At 40.1% G+C, this 23,719-nt stretch overlaps 1 long non-coding RNA gene across 3 annotated transcripts; it reads left to right on the top strand.

Moving 5' to 3' along the window:
- The first annotated feature begins 1,355 nt into the window (after window positions 1-1,355).
- Window positions 1,356-11,586, top strand: LOC117063889. Of its 3 annotated transcripts, none has more exons than XR_004429146.1 (3): window positions 1,356-1,536; window positions 9,833-9,920; window positions 11,453-11,586. It is a non-coding gene; the product is annotated as an uncharacterized LOC117063889 (long non-coding RNA). The 3 variants fall into 3 exon arrangements; XR_004429147.1 differs by lacking the exon at window positions 1,356-1,536 and adding an exon at window positions 5,775-5,827; XR_004429148.1 differs by lacking the exon at window positions 1,356-1,536 and adding an exon at window positions 6,279-6,376.
- Window positions 11,587-23,719: the final 12,133 nt, after the last annotated feature.

Genomic DNA, 23,719 nt, shown 5'->3' with positions numbered 1-23,719 from the left:
TAGGTGGGAATAGTTACTGGAGAGGCTCCATAAATTTCATGTGGAAGCTAGAGTGTGTCTCTCAACAGATTCAACTGCTTTAATATAACCTACATGAATATTGCCTCAGGGGGGATCTTGTTTTGGGGACCAACCTATGTTATGCTGCATATCGTACTGGGACCTTTTGGAGGTTTGTGTGTGTGTGTGTGTGCATGTGCATGCACATTTGTGCACACGTGGGTCAATTTTGTTCTTTTATTATTATGCAGTCCCATAATCTGTTATTTGGATGTAGTCAAAGAAAAAATGAATATAATAGATGTCCTGTTCTTTCAAAAGCAAATATTGTTTAGAAGCATGTTCTTCATTTTGTTCACTATTTATAATTTTCTCTGATAGTAATAATTTAATGATATACATGTAGATTAAGAAAGAAAGTCCTCACCTGAATCAGCCTCAGTGTGTGGGTGAAAGGGATGTCTTTTTTACTAATAGTTTCTTCCTATTTAAGTGTTAAAATTTGTCTAATTTCTCAGCTAACACTGAACTAGGATTTATAGGTTATGTGAATTTCAAATAAAAACCAAGCCCACACAAAGCAAATCAAATGTTCCATTTCTAAGTTCTTATTTTTACTTTAAAAATTATGCAAGTAAGTGTATTTATTGTTAGAATAGGAGAAGGTGTAACTTAGTAAAAAAGAAAAAATAGGAGAGAAAAATCTTGGTAATTTCTTTCCTTTACTTAACTCTTCTTCACTCTTCATATTTTGATACATAGATATTTCCCCCCAAATGTGATTACACTATATATTTTGTTTTTGTATCTTCTTTTTAACACTTACCAATAAATTATTGATGTTATTTCTTGTCAACTAGTGTGCAAGTTTTCTCATATTATAATTATTATGCTTATCTTAGCCCAATTTCATATAGTTGTTTATACTTTTAATAGCTAGAGTTTATAGCACCAGTTGAAAGAGAAACTGGCTCAGCAGAAAACTGTCACCTATCTCTATGGTTGTTTATCCTTCTTTTTTTTTTTTTTTGAGACAGGGTCTTGCTCTGTTGCCCAGGCTGGGGTGCTCTAGTATGATCTTGGCTCACTGCAGCCTCGACTTCCTAGGCTCAAGCAATCCTCCCATCTCAGCCTCCCAAGTAGCTGGTACTTTAGGCACGCACCAACACACCTGGCTAATTTTTGTAGACACAGGGTCTTGCTGTGCTGCCCAGGCTGGTCTTGAACTCCTGAGCTCAAGCGATCAGCTTGCCGCAGCCCTCCAAAATATTAGGACTACAGGCATGAGCCGTCATGCTCAACCCTGTTTATAATTTTAATAGCTATAGTTTATAGCACCAGTTGAAAGAGAAACTGGCTCAGCAGATAACTATCACCTCTCTGTCTCTCTCTCTTTTTTTCCCCACAGAACCTTGTCTTGGGCTATTGGTAGCCTGTAGATAAATTACCCTTGGATCAAGTTACCATCCCTGTACAAGAAGAGTTGGCTGAGGAAGAGGATAGACTGTGAGCAGGAAAGCTCCCCTAGAAAGCCATGTAGGTATAAAAGGATCTTAAACTAAATATATGTCTATCATATATAGGATGGATTTTTTTCCCTACTTGTCTTTAACTTTTTAATGGTGTTTAACTCTACCCTCTTTCTCTTCATTTTTTCAGCCCCAGTGACACAAATGTTAACTTTATTGACAGTATCACAGGTCCCTGAGGGTCTCTTTGGTCACTCTTTTTCAGTTTATTTAATTTCTGTGGTTCAGATTGGGTTATTTCTATATTTCTATTTTCAAGTTCACTGATTCTTTCTTCTGTCATCTCCATGCTGCTGTTAAATTCATCCACAGTTTTTTTTATGTTGGTTATTGTACAATTCAGTTCTAAAGATTCCAGTTGGTCTTTGTATCTTTTTTTGTTGTTGTTGAGACTTTGTAATTTTTGCATTTGTTTCAAGTAGGTTTGTAATTGCTTATTGAAGCATTTTTATGATGACTGTTTTAAAATCTCTGATCGTTGTGTCATCTTGGTGTTGGTGTCTGTATTAATTTTCTAGGGCTATTTCCTAGGGTAAAAAATTACAACACATTTGGCAGTTTAAAACAACAGAAATGTATTCTCTTACCATTCTGGAACCCAGAATTCTGAAATCAGGTTGCTGGCAGGGCTGTGCGCCCTCCAAAGGCTCTAGGAGAGAATCTTCTCTTGCCTCCTGCAATTTCTAGTGACTCCAGGCTTGTGGCTGTGTAACTCCAGTCTCTGCCTCTGTCTTCACATGACTTTCTCCTCTGTGTTCATGTGCTCTCTCCTGTCTCTTATGAGGAATGAGGATGCTTGCCATTGGATTTTCAGCCCATCTGGATAATTCTGGATGATCTAATCTCAAGATTCTTAATTATATCTGCAAAGACCTATTGTTCAAATAAAGTGACACTCAAAGGGTCCATGAACTTTTATCTCTTTTTAGGAGCCACCACTCAATCTACAACAGCATCTGTTGATTATCTTTTGTCTTTCAAGTAGAGATCTTCCTGGTTCTTGGTATGATAAATGCTTTTCAGTGGAAACCTGGATACTTTGGATATTATGTTGTGAGGTTCTCGATCCTATTTAAATTTTCTGTTATAGAAGGTTTTTTATTTTGACACAGCTTTGGCAGGGGAAGAGGGGGCACTGTCTTATTATTGCCATGTGTGGTTCTAGCCCAGGTTCTCCTCTGGCTTTCCTTGCAAGAGAGGATCCTTGTTACTGCTGGGTGGGGTGGGAGTTCAGTGTCCCCACAAGGCCTCTGCTGGTTCCACCCTGGCTTGGAAGGGCAGAGGTTCCCTGTTATTGCTCCCTACGTGGCTTCCAATTACAATGTGGAGGGACAACTCTTTACAGCTGGGTTTGCTCTCCATTAGGCCACCTCTGACACAACCACAGCAGGGAGAGGAAGGGAAACCTTGTTTCCATCAGGTCAAAGTGGAAGTCCAGGCTCTCCACTCAGCCTTGGCTAGCAGGGGTAAGGCTACAGTTTTTCTGTGGTGTTTTAATACAGTAGAGTGCTTATTGCCTGTATTAGGCCATTTTCACACTACTATAAATCATTACCTGAGACTGAGTATATTAGTCAGGGTTCTCTAGAGGGACAGAACTAATGGAATATATATAAAGGAGAGTTTATTAAGTGTTAACTCACATGAACACAACATCCCACAATAGGCCATCTGGAGGCTAAGGAGCAAGGAGAGCCAGTCTGCATCTCAAAACTGAAGAACTTGGAGTCCAATGTTTGAGGGCAAGAAGCATTCCAGCACAGGAGAAAGATTTAGGCTGGCAGGCTAGGCCAATCTTTCTTCACATTTTTCTGCCTACTTATGTTCTAGCCACACTGACAGCTGATTAGATTGTGCCCACCGAGATTAAGGATGGGTCTGCCTTTCCCAGCCCACTGACACAAATGTTCTTCTCCTTTGGCAACACCTTCACAGACACACCCAGGACCAATAATTTGTATCCCTCAATCCAATCAAGTTGACACTCAGTATTAACCATCACACTGGGTAATTTATTTAAAAAAAAAAGGTTTAATTGACTCACAGTTCTGCATTGCTGGGGGGCCTCAGGAAACTTACAATCATGGCAGAAGGTGAAGGGGAAGCAAGGCACGTCTTACACTGTGATAGAAGAGAGAGAGAGTGAAGGGGGAAATCCCACTTTTAAAACATCATCTCTCATGGGAATTTACTATCACGAGACCAGCATAAGGGAAACTGCACCCATGATCCAATCCTCTCTCACCAGGTCCCTCCCTCAACATGTAGGGATTACAATTCAAGATGAGATTTGGGTGGGGACACAGAGCCCAACCATATCATTGCCTAAAAGTTTTTGTCCTGCTTGGCAGCCCCTTCCACAGTCTTTGGGCTAGAGAGAGCAGGCTTTTGTTGGGTTTTTCTGTCTGCACTTGATGGCATTTCTGGGTTGCTTGCTTCTCCACCACCCAGGATGGGGTTCATGAGACAAAAAGAAAATCAGGGAACTCACCTCAGGTCCTGAAGTCCTCAGCCCCCCTGCCTTCTTCTTTTTTTCTCTTTTGAGAAGGAGTCTCCATCCAGCCTGGAGTGCAGTGGCATGATCTCAATTCACTGCACCGTCTGCCTCCCAGGTTCAAGTGATTCTCCTGTCTCGGCCTCCTGATTACAGGATTAAAGGCACCTGCCATCACGCCTGGTTAATTTTTGTATTTGTAGTAGAGATAGGGTTTCACCATGTTGGCCAGTCTGGTCTCAATCTCCCGACCTCAAGTGATCCACACTCCTGGGACTCCCAAAGTGCCGGGATTACAGGCATGAGCTTCCACGCATGGCTCAGCCTGCCTTCTTCTCTCCATCTTTCAGAGTTTCCTCATGTTTCTTTATATATGTATATAGGCCAGAGTTTTTAGCTGTACTAAATGGAAGGAATGGGGAAATTGGTGTTTATATGATATAAAGAGTATTTACTTTTTTTGGAGTCAAATCTTTTTTTTTTTTTTTTGCTTTCAGTGTCATGCTTCCCCTCATAAGAATCACATAAATATTTATCTATTTTTAATGCTTTTGTAGTTTCATCTTTTATAATTAAGTCTTTAAGCAAGTGTTTATCACAGTCTGGCTTATAGACTGTAGTTTCTTGGGCTCACCTAAGAACTATTGAATCAGAATCTCTGGGAGTCTCTCTTTTCACAAACTCTTCAGGTCATTAAATATCAACCAACATTTGAGATCCACTTCTTTATCCATTCAAAAAATTTTTTGGTGTAAGTTGTAAGGCAGGCCTCTCACCTATTTTTTTCCTAAGTGGTTAGTCAATTGCCTTAAAACCATTTATTAAATTATTCTATTTCCTTCACTGACTTAAAATGCTACCCTGATAAAATATTAAGTTTATATATATAAACATAAATATTTGGGTCTGTTTCCAGATGTTCCATTTTGCATCATTGATCTGTCTGACCATTCTGGCGCCGGTAACTCACTCTCTTTAATTGCTGTAACTCTAGTCTGTGTAGATTTCTGAATGTTGCCCTGTACCAGCTTCTAAAAGCCTCATAAGAAACCATTTGCCAGGAGAGAATTAGATGACTCATATGTGAAGATGCTTAGTAAATTGCAAAGCGCTCTGGCCTTTCAGCCTACCCTTGACACTAGCACTTCCTAAAACGCTGATCTCATCCCTTCCCTTCCTGACTCTAAAGCCTTACTCAGAAGATGAAGCTCATTATCCTGGCATTCAAGGTCTTTCCTTCACCACCTGGTCCCCATGTCCCCCCTTTTCAAAATGACCTTCCACTTGCCTTCAATACAATCCTCTTTAATCAGGTTTGTCTGTGATCTGTTTTTCAAGACTTGCCTGACACATTTCTTGCATTCGGTCTTATTGTTCTCTCTACCATGAAGTACATTCTTTAAAATGACTTACCATCCTCCAAGGCCAATCTCCTTCCAGAAGGCTTTTTATCTGAATTTTTCAGCTTTCCTCGTAGCATCCACTTTACACTTAGCATACATTGACCTATGACAGCTCTCCTCTGATGCAATTACTTTTGTTATTTATGTTTTCTGGAGTGTGTATATCATTTCACTCAACAGTAGTGTAATATTCTTACCCACAGAGGCTTTGCCTTCTCCTTCTTGGTGTGTACCTGCATTTCACCTAGTAAAGTGTGATGCACACAGCAGACATTCACTCAATGTATGTTTACTGGCTAAATAAAGGAAGGGTAATATTAGATCTCAATGAAAGTCTGTGATTGATTTGTATTACTCAAACCCAGACAGAGGAGTGGTCATCTTGCTTCATCTATTTCCAGGTATGTGTTCAGTTCAGAGAAAAATCATAGGTAAATGCTGTGTTCTGAGATAATCACTGCTTTATACTAATCAGCTAGACAATGATCTCATGGGATACAATGGTCCTGTGCAGAGATGCAGAAACCCAGGAATTTCTTCTTTACATCCTTGCAAAAATCTCCCTGCAGCTCAGAATGCTCTCTATAAGACAGGATAGAGATTGTTTTAGGATGCTATTGTCTTCCCGGCCCACAGTCCCCTCAGAGGGAATTTACTCCCAGAAAACCCTTGCTGTCTCGGCTGCTGTTCTTTTTATCACTTGATTCAGTTTCTCCCTGGCTACAGCTGATTGGACTTAACCATACCAGCTGATTGGACTTACCATACCAGCACAGAGATGAGCTGAGCCAACCAGGGTCTTGCTTGGGTGAACAGAAATGAAGAAACACAAAAGAAAGCTGACAATTGGATATGGGTATTGTAGCTGAAAGGTCTTGAGAGCAGAGTCAGGGTCAGGAAGGCTGTGAGGGCAACGAGAAGTCAACACGCTGAGGATGGGGAGAAAGAAGGTAAGTCTGGGAGAGAAAGAGAATGATTCTTCTGGGCGAGGGAAAGCAAGAATATCTGTTCCTGCAACTGCACTGATTCTAGAAACACTCTCTATTTGAACTCTCTTGAGATAACTTCTTGTTCCTTAATTCTGGGTCTCTTCTACTCCTGTTCTTGACTCCTCATGAGATCATTTGAGCTTAATAATAAACCCCACTTCTCTTGACCAGGCTTGAGGGAATGGGTGTGTGTGTGGGGGGGTCTCTGATCCTTTCAACAAAATTATCATCTATAAAATAGGTGACGCTGGGGAAACGATTATCGGCTGGCTTTTTTTTTTGGTAGGGGGTGGGTCCTGAAGAATGTATATTTAGTTGTAGTAATAGTCACCTGAGTTAGAATAGCTGGATGATGAATTTTTTTAAAAAAATATTGCTTTCAATACATTAAGCTTTTAATACTTTTTTCATGATAAATTTCAAATGTTGAGACCAGTAGAAATTATAGTAGAATAGGTATTCATCAATCTACCACCTAGATTTAACAGTTATTAACATTTTTCCATATTTGCTTTGTCTCTGTATTTCTTTTCTGTTGCTGGATTATTTTAAAGTAAATTACTGATATTGTAACATATTTCCCCTAAGTACTTCAGCATGCATCTCCAAAAGAGGTGTGTTCCTACATGACCACAATACCCTTGTCACATAGAACACAATTGGCATTATTTTCTTAATATCACTAATAACCTAACTATTAAGAAAATAGTGCCAATTGTGTTTTATGTGACAAGCATAAAAAGAAGAAAAATTGAGATTCATTTAAATAGTCCCAATTTTCCTCAAAATGTCTTTTATAGATGCTTCTTTTCACACCATGATATAAAGATGGCACTGCATTGGATTGTTAAATTTTGTCCTTCAGGTCTCTCCTAATCTAGAACAGTGTCTCCCTCTTTTTTATTTTAAATGAAGAAATTAGGCCAGATGTTTTGCAGACTGTCCTACATCCTAGATCTGTCTAATAGTTTCCTCACAGTCATGTTTATCTTGTTTCTCTCTTCCCAGTAATTCCTATACAGTGTAAGTTACATTTTAAGCCGGGTTAGATTCAACTTAAACATTTTTGGTGATAATAGCTCAGAAGTGGTGATGCTGTGTATTTCATATTGCATCACAGCAGGAGGCACTTAATATCTGGCTGACTGTCCCACTATTTGTGATGCTGTATTGGTTACTCTGTTCAAGGTGATGACCACCAGATCCCTCTATTGTAAAGGAAGGCATCTCCTTTTGTGATAAGAAAGTAAGTGATGGGTGATACTATCGAGTTTTCCAATAACCTTTCACCTAATGATTTTAGTATCTACTATTGATTCTTTCTGGAATGGATGAACTTTCTCACTAATATTTTCTGACAATAGGAGAGACCACAGGGAGACTGAGAAGAGAAGACATCAAGTCTTCTTTGTTGGAGATTGTTCTGCATGTTACGGTTATTACAGATGCATGCGTTGTTATCTATTGTAGCCTAACAAACTGTCCCAAAATATAGTGACATCAAACAACAACAATATGTTTATGATCTCTCCTGGTCTCTGTGGGTCAGGAATTTGGGAGGATATGGCTGGGGGCTTCTAGCTTAGGGTGTCCAACATGGTGGTCATCAGATGGGGCTGGAGCTAGAAAAGCAGGAACCTAGAGTATCTGGGGGCTGGCAGGGAGTTTTTCTCTTTGTATTATCTCAGGCCCGCCCTGTGTCATCTCTCTGCGTGTAGTGGTTTGGGTTTCCTTGCAGCATGGTGTCCTCAGGGTGGTAGGACTTTACATGGTGGCTGTTAAGGACTGAATATTTGTGTCCTCCCAAAATTCACATGTTAAAATCCTAACCCCCAAGGTGATGCTATTAAAAGGTGGGCTCTTTAGGAGGTGATAAGTCATGAGGGTGGAGCCCTCTTGGGTGGGATGAGTGCCTTTAGGAGAGATCTCAGAGAGAGCTCACATGCCCCTTCTACCATGTGAGGATACAAAGGGAGGGTGTCATCTATGAACCAGACACCAGATCTGCTGGTGCCTTCATCTTGGACCCCCCAGGCTCTAGAACTGCGAGAAATAAGTTTCTGTTGTTTCTAAGCAATGCTGTTTATGGTATTTTGTTATAGCAGCCAGAGCAGACTAAGACTCAGGGTTCCAGCGTGTTTCCAGTGAGCTGGGTGGAAATGGCCTTGTCCTTTGCGGTTTGCCGTTGGAAGCCAAGTAGCAACTCTACATAGTACTCTGTTGGTTGACTAGTCATGACAGTTGGCCCAGATTCAAGGGGAAGGGACACACATCCCACTCTTGACAGTGAAGGTGTTAAAACATCAGCAGACATGTTTTAAAACACTATATTATTTTTATGAAGTAAGCATATATATCTGTATTTGCTAATATTTGCCTTAAAAAAGGATCTGCATAATTAATAATTGAGAAAAACAGAGCAATTAAAAATAAGACAAATAATAAATAATAAATGGATCAAAGAAACAGATATAGCAGCTATCTGGACAGATTATACTTCCAGTGTAAAGCATGAAGGACTTAGGTGTTTGTAGCTCTAGTTGCTGGGTAAAACGATGTTTACAAATTTACCTGCAGAGTTATTCTTTTATCTTGACACTGAATTTTAGAAGGACTTTATTAACTGTATTCTTTCATCAGGGCCATTGAGAAAGAGAACCGTCAATGCCTGGCTTTGGTTTTTCAGAAGATAGAGAAATACTCTTTAGGTGGACACTTGTGAAACAATTTCTCTGGGAAAACAGAAATTTGAATACTAATACTAGCTTTTGATTAGTTTCTGCAGGGGAACTAAGATAAGCTGTGAGTATGTTGCCTTCTGAAGATGTAGCCCCTGCTCTAATAAGGTCTGGCTCAGGAAACCTTGGCAAAAACTCGTCAACTCCGGCCACACATTATAATCACAGGGTGGAAGCAACTCTTATAAACCCACAGGGCAAAGCTCATTTATCAATTATGCAATTGTATTCTTTAGACCAATTGAATACAATCTCTGGGGATAGGATACAGGCATCAGTATTTTTTTTTAAAGCTCCACAAGTGATTCCAATGTGTGATCAGGCTTGAGAACCATTGCTTTAGAGCAGGGCTTGGTAAACTGTTCTGAAAAGGGCCATGTAGTAAGTATTTCCAGATTTGTGGTCATACTGCTTCCAACCCAGTGCTTCAGCTTTGCCTTTCAGCAGGACAGCAGCCATAGACAATGGGCATGATAAATGGGCATGGCTGTGTTGCAATAAAACTTTATTGCTGACACCTTGTTTGGGGAACCAGTTACATTTCAGCTCTTTAATAGCATCATCCTTGTATGTAGAGCCTCAGATGTGCAGACATGAAAGAAGGGACTACTTTTATAACTATTGTGACTCTCATGGGCATTTTGAGTGGCAATTTAAATTCTTCTCTTTTTTTCCCCAGAGATGAAAGACTTTATTACTCACAGCAAAAGCAGTAGCCAGAGTATCAGAATTTGTGCTTTTACCCCTGAACCCCAGTTCCCACAAGGGTAAGAATTTGGTCCTACGTAGATACCTACACATGCAGTGGGTCATGTCACAAAAAACACTGAGGGTGGAGAACCAGCCATTCTGTAGCAGGCAGTGGCTTACTTGCTCTTTTCCCTCACTCTGTCACCCAGGCTGGAGTGCAGTGGCGTGATCTTGGCTCACTGCAACCTCTGCATCCTGGGTTCAAGTGATTCTCATGCCTCAGCCTCCTGAGTGGCTGGGATTACAGGCCCACACCACTGCACCCAGCTAATTTTTTTTTTTGTATTTTTTTGGTAGAGACGGAGTTTCACCATGTTGGCCAGGCTGGTTTCGAACTCCTGACCTCAAGTGATCTGCCTACCTTGGCCTCCCAAAGTGTTGGGATTACAGGCGTGAGCCACAGCACCTGGCCTTTCCCTCAGCTCTCAAGGTGCACATTGCAAATGCAACCCTGAAAAATGGCCCCAATAAAGAACCTTGCATTTCTGGCATATCCAGCAAGAATGTGCAGAAATGCAAAAAGCCCATGGAGAACCATCTCCCAACATCAGTACATGTCCCTGAAATGAAAATTAACATGTCTCAGAAAAACATAGACAAGAAAATGTGCAATTACTAATGTTTTAAACTATATAAACTAGCAACTACCTTTTGCCAAAACTTAGACTTCAGTATCTTTTGAAACATCAGGTAATAGTGAAACTTCCTTTTCAAACACTATCCTGTTTCCCTATATTAAAACCAGACTCTTTATCAGGACGACCAGAGTTTGAACTCTGGAGGCATGGTCCCTGAATACAAATATCTTTTCTGTCCCCTACCACTTCTTTTCTTTTTCTTTTCTTCGTTTTTTTTCCCCCTACCATTTCTTATTGCTTTCTAACAAAATTAAAATTTCTAAATTAGTATTTATTGTCTTTTATTTTAAAAAGGAAGGGGGTTAATTCACAAGCTTATGCATTTCTTTGCATAGCATTCCCCCACCCCAGCTCTCCTCCCACACAAATCTTCTGTCCTTAGGACATAGATCTTTGGAACTAGGAGTGACATCAGAGATTATTTCTTTTCTGGTCCTCCAGAAGGTCTGTGACTTGCCCACCATGGCTAGGGCAGCAACCAGGAGGGCAGGACCAGAATTCTGGCCTCGAGTTTCCTGGCTAGAGATCAGCTAACTCTTGCCCTCTGCCTCCCTCCTCTCTGCATTCACACCTGATTCCTGCTTTCCAACTTCCTCAAACACTAACGTGTCCACTGACCCGGTCTTCTGCCTCTTTCTGGATCCTAGACCTTGACGTGACCTTGATTTGTGTTCTAGTCATTGTTAATTATTTGAGGATGGAGTAGTGCATTGTCCTGCATTCTCTATCAGTTGTACAGCTGATGGTGAGAAGTGAGAGGTGACACAGTTATTGGAGGGCAGAATTGGAGGGCCTCCAACTTACTGTGGTTTAACTTATGAATTTTAGACTTTATGCCAGTGTTAAAGTGCTATGTATTAAGTAGATGCTATACTTTGAATGTTGACCTTTTCCTTTTCCATCATTTGCAGAATGATGCTCTCTCACGATGCTAGGCAACAGCAGTGAGCTGCAGCTCCCATTCAACTGCATGATCAGCGGGGTAAAAAACTGATACTGCACTCTACAGTATACTGCATTCAATAAATTACATGAGACATTCTAATTCATTATGAAGCAGGCTTTGTGTTCTGTGATTTTGCCCAACTGTAGGCTAATATAAATGTTCAGAGCATCTTTAAGGTAGGCTAAACTAAACTATGATATTCGGTAAGTTAAACATATTAAATGCATTTCCAACTTGATATTTTTAACTAACGGTGGGTTTGCTGGGATGTAAGCCCATTGTAAGTCAAGGAGCATCCATAGTCCCTTCAGACTCAAGTCCAAAAGCGTCCTTTTCTTCTGAAAATACCTTCACTTTTCTGCATGTTAATGCTGGACAATCTTCCCCTACCCCCAACCTTTTCCCAAATCCTTTTCACTCAGACTTGGAAGACCCTACCCTCACCTGGCCCTGTTTCTAGACCTCTCTATTCTTTTAGCTTCTTTTAGAAGACAGTCCACATTGTGTTATTGTCAGTGCTGGCTTAATCCTGGGCCAGTTTCCATCTGTGTAATCTTTTGCGTAATCTCATCTGCTCTCACAATTTTGAATTCCAAAAATACTTACACAGCTTCCTTATCTCTGCGTGGTATTTTTGCAGTTGCCTACTAGCTAAAATAATCCATTTAAAATTCTTGTCATATGTCAAAGAATTTAGGGAGGAATGGCATTTTCGAATTTTGACTGCATTACTATATCACTTTACACTGGATAAATCAGTGCTCTTTGGCCTTATAACTTTTTTCTTTTAGATATTTTATGTGCACGAATTTCCAGTTGTATGAGGTGTAAGAATTATTAAATGAAAAGCTATGGAAATTTTGGAGATCTTGATTTCTTTTGGTTTTAATTACTGACTATATTCAATGTCTAGGTAATAATTTGATTTCGAGATGATTCCTATGAGCAAACACCGTATATATTCCTATATTAAAAAGGCTAATTAAAAAATCAAATATCATCTCTCATCTGTTAAGCCAAGCTTAATTGTTAAAATAATTATTTTCTGTCTTTATAGTGCTTTGGCAAAACTGGTAGCAGTGTAAATTGAAATATCTTTTTTAGAAAGCCAGTTGACAACATTCAAAGGGATGTTTTTACAATAAAAACAGAAGGTGTATCTTACTGTGTTTGAATGTAATTAAAATGTTCAGAGAGAGAAAATGTTCAGAGGATGCAAGGATAGGGAAGTGGGACGTGGGACCTGATAGCACTGGGCTAGTTCAAAGATTTTATTTAGATTTTCTATATGCTTGAGGATGGGGCTTTGTGGACTCTAGAAGTCTCAGGGCTTTTTAATTTAACTCTGAGACTTTTGATTGGACCAAAGACTCCCTTTACCAAAGTTCCAACTTTTACATTCTCCTGCCAAAACTACCCAGTAGGAAATAATGAGATGGAGGGGGCAAAGCTACGTGCCTAGCAGGGGTGGGGCTCCTCCTGTCCTCTCTGTGCTCAGGGTAGTGGATCACTGCTCTGGCTTGTAAGCTTTCCTCCGAGGAGCAGGAAATCAAAAGGCAGACCATGGTGCCTGCAAGTATGGCCTGGGAGTCATCTTCAAGGTCTCTCACTGCCAGCTATCTTCAGGGTTTTATACTTTTACATAGAAACACCTGAATCAAGACAAAAATGCATCTGGCAACTTATTACAATTTTTCCCCACATTTGATTTTTTCAGCATTAGCCAAGCCAAAAATAGTCTGGAGATTTGAGTGTTGGAACAATTAGCCACTTGTATTTTATGTGGAAAAAAATAAGAATTTCCAGGCTTGGCTCAGTCATTTTGTGTTGATTATACTGAGTACATTGAAGCGAGGTGACTGAATTTTGCACACATTAGAAGCAACAGCTAAAACTCTGTACAGCTTGTGTTATAATTGGGAAAACAGGGATCTGTTCCAGCATCATATCATTCCCTGAGTTCTCTAGTAATATCATACTAACTTTCTCAGCAAAGCTAAGCAGATTAGTTGGAGGGGGTAGTAAGTAACTTGGTTGCAATAGAAATTCTTTCTGGTTAGGAAAAATGAAAGGCAGTGATAGGCCACTGAACATTCTGGGAACAGTCATGCCTCTGCCTTTTGTCCCTGACAGAGAAGATAAAGTCACATGTAGATGAGGCTGAAGAGGATTTCTTTGAGTTGACAGCAAAGCTCTGTTTCAGTTTATCTATTGATGTGAAACACAAAATTCCAACATAATGGCTAAAAACAACAACGATGTATGATTGTGACATTCTGTGGACCCAGGAGTGGGGCATATCTGAGTCGTTCTTCTGCTCTGCATGATGTTGACTGGGTCACTTGTGCAGCTGCACTCAGTTGGAGCTCAGCTGGGGTGGCATATCCAAGGTGGCCTCTCATTGTCCAGGACTTTTCTCAGATGGCCCTCTGATAGTTCAGTAGTCTAGTCTGGACTTCTTATGGCATCACAGCTGACTCTGAGAACATAAAAGTGGAAGCTGCCAGGCCTATTTAGGCCTGGTCCTGGGACTGGCACAGCATTGGCACTAGCCCAGCTACACAGAATAGTACATGTTCAGGCTCCAAAAGAAATTTCATAAGATCTGTTGTGCCTTTTGATTAATTTCCTGTTAGACTTTTCTGGAAAAGAGATGAGTCTGGGATAGGAACTCACTACCTTTGTTTCTTGGCCAAAACAAGTCACAAGACCAACTGAGATTCAAAGGGAAGGGAAGTAGCCTCCGACTCTTGGTGGGCTGGGGTGTCTGGGGGTCAAGTTGGGTTGGGGCAACTTGTCTCTTGGAGGGTACGAAGCACAGATAGGATTGTGTTTTCCTTTAGAAAACCCAATTTAAATTTATTATGCAAATGTTATTGATCACAAAGTATTAATATTTATGTTATTTAAATAAATGAAATGCTGGATGTAAAATAATTTTATAAATGGTAAAATACTTCAATAAATCAAGTTCTGACCTAATGGAAAGGCATAATTGAAAGGCTTTTAGCAAATGTAAAGCTTAGGGTCCTTATTTCACGTAGGAGAAAACCAAGGCTCCTATAAATATTTAACTTGCTTAAATTAATCATTTTTCAGTTTTAAGTCATTAAGTTTTTGTCTGGCATGTTGACAGAAAAAGGACTAGGAATACCTCCTAACTCCCAGCTCAGTGCTTATCTTTCTCTCTATCTTCTGGTCATAACTTAGCAATTGTTCCTGAAGAAAATCTAACCTTTTGGTTTTCTTTGCCATAATCCAGAGTTTCTTGCCTTTGGCACTATGGCATTTTGAGCTTAATGATTCTTGGTTGTTGGGGGTTGTCTTGTACGTTGTGGGATGTTTGGCAATGTCCCTGGCTTCTGTCTACTGCCATAATCCAAGGCACTGACATTTCTTAGGTTGTAGTTCCTGAACTGTCTACATAATCATGATTGAGAATTAACTATTTTCCCAATCAAAAACTCAGGCACAGGTCTGATAAAGGACTCTTCCTGCCCCAATTTGTATATTCAGATATAGAAAAATGTTTTAAGCTATAAATTAAATGTTTAAAATAAAATTTTGATTGTATTACATACATTATACAGATCATTTTTAAAAAACAATTCCTTAAAATTCAGTTGTTTTGGCAAATGAGGAAGTATGGTTCATAGGATTTTTCTTGCAAACCCAAACTGATAACTGTTGGCAAATGTCAGTTGCTGTCTTTTCACCTTACTTCCAGTTTGGGTAGAACCTAACTGGAGAGGTGATGTTAAATAGCAGCGTGTTCATAAAACACAAAGTGAAGCAGAGATTTGGCAAAATGTCTAGTTGATTTGAAGCAAGTAGACCAGAACATATTCAGTTTAAAAACACTTCCTGATTCAACTATTATCCAGACTGAATTTCTACACTAATCAAATTGTTTCAAGTATTCATTTCACTTGGTATTGTGTCAAACTAGCTGAAGTGTCTGATAAATTATTCTTTCATAGTAGTTGTTTATGACTCCAAGCATATGTATTACAAAACTGAATTTGATCTGACAGTTTCCATCTCTCTTTCCCATGTAAGTGATAATGTTGATGGAACTATGGAAGCAACACCAACAATGAAATTAAATAATTTCAAGGTTTCTTGCTTAGGAAAGCTAGGTAGCATTAGAAGGTGCCTGGGAGGCAAAGCAGAGTGCATCCAAATGCTTTGGTCTTGATTGTTTAATAGTTGTTAAAAGCCAGTCAACTCACATTTATTTCTTCTTCAATTTCATAAATGGACCTACCCAGCTTTGTCATACATAAACATGTGCTTGAATTCATTCCTTCATTTGCATTTTTGAACTTTCCCAAATACAAATACCTACAATAGCCCAATATGCTTGTTCTGCTCATTTGGAAAAGCTGCCTGATGGTTTTCCCTTTGGCATTTTGAATAACTGCTAGCTGCAGATGCTAAATAACTCTCAAGTCTGTGTGAGTTAATATTTCTGCCGAGTTAATCCAATAAAATACAGTTGAAATCTCAACCAGAAGATGCTATCTATCGTCTGACATGTACTTGACTGTGATAATGAAATGCTGCCTGACTTAGCCTTAAATTCTGAAGTTGAGATCCATATTGAATAATTTTTGAAGCCTGGTTTCCTGAACTTTTAAAATTACATATGAATTTAAAATTTGTTTTGCCAAATGGTGTGAAATAAAGACTTGATATGGTTAAGGTGAATTTGGTGACATAATCAAGCTTATGTATTCATCTTGATAACTTGCCTTCCCTCTGGTTAGCTCCTCTCTCTTTTCTTCCCACCCTACCATGAGACTTGATTTGAGCACCTGTCCTGATCCTCTTACCTCTGCCCCACAATTTAGATTTGAATTACCTTTAATTACACTCTCAAGGTGCCCAGTTTTCTCTGTGAAAGAATTGTCCTACACAGTTCCATAGTTACATAAGAATCAGGCCCATTAATTTCTCTGTTGATTTTAATTTCTCCTGAGTATCAGATCTTTGGCAAAAGTATAAAAATTCACCAGGAGACTAAGAAAGAAGAGGAAACAACATTCCAGATCAGAAGTAATTTATATGAAGACACAAATTACTGTGATCAGTGAGGACATTTGGTTCCCTAAACCAGAATGTTACTAGCCCAGCTACACAGAAAATAGTACATGTTCAGGCTCCAAAAGAAATTTCATAAGATCGGTTGTACCTTTTGATTAATTTCCTGTTAGACTTTTCTGGAAAAGAGATGAGTCTGGGATAGGAACTTACTATCTTTGTTTCTCTGAAACCTGTCTTTAATTCAGGGTTGCCATGTATGATGTTTTGGAGAAATGGATTGCTGAATCCAGTTTGGATGGCTACATATAAACATGAAAAGGGCCTCCTGTGTGAAGGCCGCAGTGTTCTCTCCCCACCTTAGAGTCAAGAGTTGTGCTGCTCCCTCACATTTTCCCTGCAAATGACCATTGAAAACTTGACATTGTTTAAGATCAACAAGCCCAAAAGAATGTCTTATCCCAGTGTGTTGCACAGAATAGGTGTTGAGTAAATATCCAATAGTCAATCTGGCATTTACATTTAAACTGCTTTGTGAAAGCCCTTTGGGTTGCTGACTTCACTGCTCTGTTGTTCTTTTCCTAGTTTAAGATTAGGCGGGTATTTTAGGGAAAGTCTCACAGGACATTTGCATCTTGGTAGACCCTTTGCACCCAGAGGGACCTGTCTTCAGTTTCACATGTTCAGGGCTGTATTAAGGCACCTGGCACACTAGATAGCATGGGACCTGGGAAAAGTGAGTGGGAGTATCCTACAGGATATTTCATCAATCTATTAAAGAATTCCTTTGCAATTTTCAACAGGGGTGACATTGTCCTTGAAGAGGTGAAAATTGATTCTTAGGGGATTGCAGAAATTTGGATATTGCAATGGTTTGTGGTTTGCCAGGTAGTGCAATGATACCTGACAAAATCATAGTCCTTAATTTCTCTCATTAGGGAGAAATTTAATTTCAAATTGAAATTAATTAATTTAAAGTTTAAATATATATGTTTTTTCTTTGTAGAGGTACAATAATGAAAAAGAAAAAAATAAACGACTGAGAAACACGATTCTGGAGCACACATCTCTTCTGTGGCTTTAGAAACTGCCCATGATAAATATTCTTTTATCTCCCTTTTTCAGGTAAAACCAGGACTTTAAACATATTAACATATTCCCCTCTGTGGCCCTCCTTTTTTTTTTTTTTTTTTGAGACGGAGTCTTGCTCTGTCACCGAGGCTGGAGTGCCGCGGCATGATCTTAGTTCACTGCAGCCTCTGCCTCCTGGGTTCAAACGATTCTCCTGCCTTAGCCTCCCAAGTAGCTGGGGACTACAGGCGTGCACCACCATGTCTGGCTAATTTTTGTATTTTTAGTAGAGATGGGGTTTCACCATGTTGGCCAGGCTGGTCTCAAACTCCTGACCCAGGTGATCTGCCCGCCTCGGCCTTTCAAAGTACTGGGATTATAAGTGTGAGTCACCGTGCCTGGCCACCCACTGTGGCTCTTCTTAAGGTGAACTCTTGAGAAAGTAACTGGAAGGAACCTTTCACATACCCTGGAGATGGACAACCAAATGCGGCACCTGCCCTGAATCTCCTCATACCTCCTTGCCTTAGTTCCTACCACATATTCCCAATCTTCTATCTCTCCCAAAAGGCAGCTTTCTCTAAACGGCCAATAAGGGCCGGACTTGGAAAAGGCAAGTCCTACTTTGGACCAACTGTAAGTTTCTTATGCTTTTCTTTTTCTCCCTTGGAAATGTTCGTATAATTCCTTCCAGACACAGTCTCCCGAGGCAGCTGCTTCTCTCCCTGGTGTGCCCAGCTGGGACTTACCTGCCCTTGACATTGGAGAAGATATGCAAATAACTCCTTGAATCCTTAGGGAACCATCATGGCTTCCCTTCAAGTATTCACTCTACCTGGGCACCCACACCCAGTCATAGCTGAGTCTGGACTCACCTAGACGATCTCATTTGAATCCTGCTGCAGGAAGATGAGGCTGCTGGATATTATATCGTCTTTATAGACAGCAAAAACAATGTTGGTTAAAATAGATCTAGTGACTTACCTAAGATCACATAGCTAATACATAGTAAGGTCAGGACAGCTTCCCCCAACAACACATACACACTGGAATGTTCGTTCTCTGAGGGCAGGAGCCATGCTGTTGCTCACTGTCGTGTTCCCAGGGCCTAGCACAGGCCCTGGTGTATAGCAGGAGTTCAGTCAATATTTGTTAAATGAACATGGTTCTCTGAGCCTGGGGCTGTCAAATTACCAAGACAATGCAGGAAACTGTCCAAGATATGCAGGTCTGCTCATCTGGCCCACAGTTGATTTTACATTGGCAGCTACCACCTTCATTTTAAGAAATGTAAAACAATAGCTGCAGCCACTTCTTCAAGCACAAATCTTATCCCAGATTTCTGAGAGGCTTGCCATGGAGTCCGAGGACAGCTTGTCTTCTAGGCTGTATTGCATTTCAAATTAATTAAGTGCAATTATTGTTAAAAGACAGTCTTCTTGTTCTTTAAGTCTCTTGTATTAGGAGCCCCAAATTCAGAGGTGAGACAACTCTCATTTCTGTTTTCAATAAAGTTTGCATATAATGCAAATGCACTTGCTATGGGCTGAATGTTTGTGTGCCCCCAAAATTCATTTGCTGAAACCTAATCCCCAAGGTGATGCTATTAAGAGGTGAGGTTAGGTGGGGTTATAGGGAGGTGACTGGGTCATGGGGACAGTACCACAGAGGAAGTCATTCATCCCTTCCCCCATGTGAGGACACAGTAAGAAGCTACCATCTACAAAGCAGAGAACTGGTCATCACCAGACACTGAATTGCCAGAAACTTGATCTTAGACTTTCAGGCCTCCTGAACTGTGAGCAATAAATTTCTGTTGTTTATGAGCCACCTGGTTTATGGTGTTTTTTGCTACAGCATCCTGAACAGACTAACACAATGCTAAGTAAAAATGTGCATGTACTTCAGAAGATAGAAAATGCCCTACAAAATTAAGTTTACTTATCTTGCAGTCAATCATTTATTGTGAGAAAAGAGGGAGATATAATGAATTGTCACAGGTTTGGTACAAAAACATAAACCAACTTTCTTTTGTATTAGCTTCTGATGGGAAGTGTGTTTTGGTTGGCTCAGTAGGTGTGGGATAAATACATTCCCAAATGAAGAAAATCAGCTACTCACCTAGCACCCAGTTAATTTTTATATTTTTAGTAAAGATGGGGTTATAGCCAGTCATGGGCCAACAGCAATTATTATGCACTAGTACAGTTAGGCAATGAGGAAGATAAAGATGGATCGAGAAAAAGTCTTGTCATTGATAAGACTGCAATAGATTAGGATAGGTAAAACATAACACAATTACATTGCAAGAAAGAAAGTGAAAAGTGTAAAAGACTATTAGGTGTTTAAAGGAGGGAAGAATTTTTCCTACTTTGGGGGATAGGGTAAGAGATGACAGGATCAGATAAAGCAGTGTGGAGGCAATATTTGTTTGGATCTTAAATTAAGGAGCAACCTGGATTACAAATATTAAAAACAAGAAAGAAAGAATAATCCAGGCAGAGAATATGACAAGTGGCATAGAAGCAGATAAATGAACGCAAAGCAACAAAGCCCAGTGTGATTGGAATGTGTGGGCCTGATTCTTGGGAACTAACCTTAGAAGGTGCTGGAAACTGTGGGAGTCAGTAGAGTTATTGTCATTCTGGAGTCTTATTGAAATGGCTTTTCCTGTTCCCTTTAAATTAGGCATGGCTGTGTATCTTAATTTGATTTCCCATAAAGGTGGACCCTGAGACAAAGTCTTGGGTGCAATGTAGCATATGTGGAAGGTGATCTCAGGAAACAAAAGTGAGGAAATGCTCACGCCTGTAATCCCAGCACTTTGGGAGGCTGAGGTGGGCAGATCACCTGAGGTCAGGAGTTCAAGACCAGCCTGGCCAATATGGTGAAACCCCGTCTCTACTAAAAATACAAAAATTAGCCGGGAGTGGTGGTGGTGCTTGCCTGTAATCCTAGCTACTCAGGAGGCTGAGGCAGGAGAATCACTTGAACCCGGGAGGCAGAGGTTGCAGTGAGCCAAGATTGCGCCGTTGAACTCCAGTCTGGGCGATAAGAGCAAAACTTTGTCTCAAAAAAAAAAAAAAAAAAAAAAAAAACAGAAAAATAAAACAACAACAACAAAAAAGTGAGGAAGTTGGGCAGTGAGACAGGGATGAGGGAAAAGCTAGCTATGGGCAACTGGTGCTCAGTTCTAATGAGGCCACTCAGAGAAATAAAGCTAATCTTGCCTCAGAATTGTGTCATAAAAAAAAAAAAACAAAAGAGGGATACTGGGGCATTGATCACCAACTACCACCCTCCAGTTGTTGAATGTTGCTGCAGTGGCATTATCATCCTTGCATTCTGGATTGTGTGAGTGGAACCAGCCCTGGTGTTGGGAAAAGTCCCTGGGAATAGGAGAGAGAAGCAGGCATTTGAGATGGAAGCTGCCAGCTTGCTGGGAACTGCACTGTGCTCCAGGGAAGCTCCAGTAGCTGAGGTGAGGTGGCTCAGGGCCTCACAGTACCTGCCCCAGCACAGACCTTAACGTTGGTCAACAGAAGATGAGCAAAAGTGAGAAATGTCACTTCTGGTGGAAACTTTTTTTTTCTTTTTTTTTTTTTTTAATTATACTTTAAGTTCTAGGGTACATGTGCATAACGTGCAGGTTTGTTACATATGTATACTTGTGCCATGTTGGTGTGCTGCACCCATCAACTCGTCAGCACCCATCAATTCATCATTTATATTATGTATAACTCCCAATGCAATCCCTCCCTCCCCCCCCCTGCCATGATAGGCCCCAGTGTGTGATGTTCCCCTTCCCGAGTCCGAGTGATCTCATTGTTCAGTTCCCACCTATAAGTGAGAACATGCGGTGTTCGGTTTTCTCTTCTTGTGATAGTTTGCTAAGAATGATGGTTTCCAGCTGCATCCATGTCCTACAAAGGATGCAAACTCATCCTTTTTGATGGCTGCATAGTATTCCATGGTGTATATGTGCCACATTTTCTTAATCCAGTCTATCACAGATGGACATTTGGGTTGATTCCAAGTCTTTGCTATTGTGAATAGTGCCACAATAAACATACGTGTGCATGTGTCTTTGTAGTAGAATAATTTATAATCCTTTGGGTATATACCCAGTAGTGGGATGGCTGGGTCATATGGTACATCTAGTTCTAGATCCTTGAGGAATTGCCATACTCTTTTCCATAATGGTTGAACTAGTTTACAATCCCACCAACAGTGTAAAAGTGTTCCTATTTCTCCACATCCTCTCCAACACCTGTTGTTTCCTGACTTCTTAATGATTGCCATTCTAACTGGTGTGAGATGGTATCTCATTGTGGTTTTGATTTGCATTTCTCTGATGGCCAGTGATGATGAGCTTTTTTCATGTGTCTGTTGGCTGTATGGATGTCTTCTTTTGAGAATGTCTGTTCATATCCTTTGCCCACTTTTTGATGGGGTTGTTGTTTTTTTCTTGTATATTTGTTTGAGTACTTTGTAGATTCTGGATATTAGCCCTATGTCAGATGAGTAGATTGCAAAAATTTTCTCCCATTCTGTAGGTTACCTGTTCACTCTGGTGGTAGTTTCTTTAGCTGTGCAGAAGCTCTTTAGTTTAATGAGATCCCATTTGCCAATTTTGGCTTTTGCTGCCGTTGCTTTTGGTGTTTTAGACATGAAGTCCTTGCCCATGCCTATGTCCTGAATGGTACTACCTAGATTTTCTTCTAGGTTTTTATGGTATTAGGTCTAACATTTAAGTCTCTAATCCACCTTGAATTAATCTTCGTATAAGGAGTAAGGAAAGGATCCAGTTTCAGCTTTCTACTTACGGCGAGCCAATTTTCCCAGCACCACTTATAAATAGGGAATCCTTTCCCCATTTCTTGTTTCTCTCAGGTTTGTCAAAGATCAGATGGCTGTAGATGTGTGGTATATTCTGAGGACTCTGTTCTATTCATTGGTCTATATCTCTGTTTTGGTACCAGTACCATGCTGTTTTGGTTACTGTAGCCTTGTAGTATAGTTTGAAGTCAGGTAGCGTGACGCCTCCAGCTTTGTTCTTTTGACTTAGGATTGTCTTGGCAATGCGGGCTCTTTTTTGTTCCATATGAACTTTAAAGCAGTTTTTCCAATTCTGTGAAGAAACTCATTGGTAGCTTGATGGGGATGGCATTGAATCTATAAATAACCTTGGGCAGTATGGCCATTTTCACGATATTGATTCTTCCTATCCATGAGCATGGTATGTTCTTCCATTTGTTTGTGTCCTCTTTGATTTCACTGAGCAGTGGTTTGTAGTTCTCCTTGAAGAGGTCCTTTACATCCCTTGTAAGTTGGATTCCTATATTTTATTCTCTTTGAAGCAATTGTGAATGGAAGTCATTCCTGATTTGGCTCTCTGTTTGTCTGTTACTGGTGTATAAGAATGCTTGTGATTTTTGCACATTATTTTGTATCCTGAGACTTTGCTGAAGTTGCTTATCAGCTGGAGATTTTTGGGCTGAGACTGGGTTTTCTAATATACAATCATGTCATCTGCAAACAGGGACAATTTGACTTCTTCTTTTCCTGACTGGATACCCTTGATTTCTTTCTCTTGCCTGATTGCCCTAGCCAGAACGTCCAACACTATGTTGAATAGGAGTGGTGAGAGAGGGCATCCCTGTCTTGTGCCAGTTTTCAGAGGGAATTTTTCCAGTTTTTGCCCATTCAGTATGATATTAGCTGTGGGTTTGTCATAAATAGCTCTCTTATTTTTGAGGTACGTCCATCAATACCGAATTTTTTGAGCGTTTTTAGCATGAAGGGCTGTTGATTTTGTCAAAAGCCTTTTCTGCATCTATTGAGATAATCATGTGGTTCTTGTCTTTGGTTCTGTTTATATGCTGGATTACGTTTATTGATTTGCGAATGTTGAACCAGTCTTGCATCCCAGGGATGAACCCCCCTTGATCGTGGTGGATAAGCTTTTTGATGTGCTGCTGAATCCGGTTTGCCAGTATTTTATTGAGGATTTTTGCATCGATGTTCATCAGGGATATTGGTTTAAAATTCTCTTTTTTGTGTGTGTCTCTGCCAGGCTTTGGTATCAGGATGATGTTGGCCTCATAAAATGAGTTAG

The sequence above is a fragment of the Trachypithecus francoisi genome, unplaced genomic scaffold, assembly GCF_009764315.1.
Source record: "Trachypithecus francoisi isolate TF-2019V2 unplaced genomic scaffold, Tfra_2.0 Lachesis_group19, whole genome shotgun sequence".
NCBI lineage: Eukaryota > Metazoa > Chordata > Mammalia > Primates > Cercopithecidae > Trachypithecus > Trachypithecus francoisi.
Note: the sequence above shows the minus strand (reverse complement) of the source record. Positions and strands in the feature narration are given on the sequence as shown.